The following is a 1858-nucleotide window of genomic DNA, read 5'->3' on the forward strand; positions in this document are numbered from 1 at the left end:
TTGGGTTTCCTTCCTTTCCATTTTTCAAATGGAATTGATTGTGTCATACTATGTGGCGCTCTATTGAGTATTCGGTTAGCTGTAAGAATAGCTTCCCCACATAAGTTTTACGGTAAACCTGAATTTATAAGTAAGGCATTCATCATTTCCTTCAAGGTTTGATTTTTTCTTTCCGCAACTCTATTAGATTGAGGTGAATACAGGGATGTAGTTTGATGGATAATTCCATTCTCTACACATATTTCCGCAAAGGGAGATTTATATTCTTCACCCCTATCACTTCTTATCGTTTTGATCTTTTTCTCTAACTGATTTTCAACTTCTATTTTATATTGCCTAAACATATCTATTGCTTCATCCTTACTATTTAGCAAATAGACATAACAATATCTAGTGCAATCATTAATAAAATTTATAAAATACTTTTTTTTACCACGAGATGGTGTTGATTTCATATCACAAATGTCCGTGTGTATTAATTCCAAAGGATTGAAATTCCTTTCAACGCACTTATACAGATGCTTAGCATACTTTAATTTCACACACATTTGACATTTTAATTTATTACACTCAAAGTTTGGCAAAACTTTTAAGTTGATCAGTTTTCATAAAGTTTTGTAATTGATATGTCCTAATCGTTCATGCCACAATCATTAGACTCAGGCAAGTAAGAAGAAACTAAACTTTTATTGATTTCAACATTTATTATATTCATTTTGAATAAACCCTCAGTGAGGTAGCCTTTTCCTACATACACTTATCCTTTACTAAGTACAATTTTTTTTGAAAACAAATACACATTTGAATTTATTTTTGTCAAGAAGTGATACAGAAATCAAGTTCTTACGTAACTCCAGAATATACAGGACATTGTTCAAAGTCAACACTTTTCCTGATGTCATTTTCAGGCAGACTTTTCCTATTTCTTCAACTTTTGCAGTTGCGGAGTTGGCCATATATATATTATCTTCACCTTGAGCCGGAGTAAAAGCAGCAAACAACTCTTTATTTGCGCAAATTTGACGGGTGGCCCCAGAATCCATCCACCACTCTTGAGGATTTCCCACCAAGTTGCAGTTAGACAGTATGGCACACTGATCATCCATTTTTTTCTTGGATTCAATCATATTTACTTGGTCCTTATTTTTTCCTTTCTTTGGGGCACGACAATTCATTGACTTGTGGCCAATCTTGCCACGGTTAAAGCATTTTTCCTTGAATTTCTTTTTAGGTTGATTACTTTTTTGTCCAGTTTTGTTCCATTTTTTAGAGTTGTTATGGTCGTCTTTGCAATATTTGCTTCACTTATTATAGAGTTTCCTTTCGACCTTTTTTCCGCGACTTTGTTGTCTTCTTCAATGCGCAGTCTTACTATAAGATCTTTAACTTACATCTCCTTTCGCTTATATTTTAAGTAGTTCTTCAAGTCCTTCCACATAGGTGGTAACTACTCTATTATCGCCGCGACTTGAAACGTCTCGTTCACGATTAAACCTACAACAAAGTTTATGTGAACATCAAGAACATTTTTAATATGCTCAACTAAGGTATTCATCAAACTCATACCTTATGAGAGGAGATCATGGATGAGCACTTGCAATTCCTTACAACTCTTTTGTCATCTTCATTCCACTATACACGTTGTACGGTTCATCTTGAAAGCCATTTAGAATGTAATTCCTACATACAAAGTCGGAGTGTTTCCATGCCTCTATAATGATAAATTTTTCCTGGTTCGAAGTTCCCTCGAGCACCTCTGAAGCTTCTTCAGATGTGAATCTTTGAAGACATAGGGTTGTAAGGAAGAAAAATATCTTCTGTTGCCACCTTTTGAAATCAACACCCATGAATTTTTCGG

Source organism: Capsicum annuum, chromosome 11 (assembly GCF_002878395.1).
Source record: "Capsicum annuum cultivar UCD-10X-F1 chromosome 11, UCD10Xv1.1, whole genome shotgun sequence".
Classification (NCBI taxonomy): domain Eukaryota; kingdom Viridiplantae; phylum Streptophyta; class Magnoliopsida; order Solanales; family Solanaceae; genus Capsicum; species Capsicum annuum.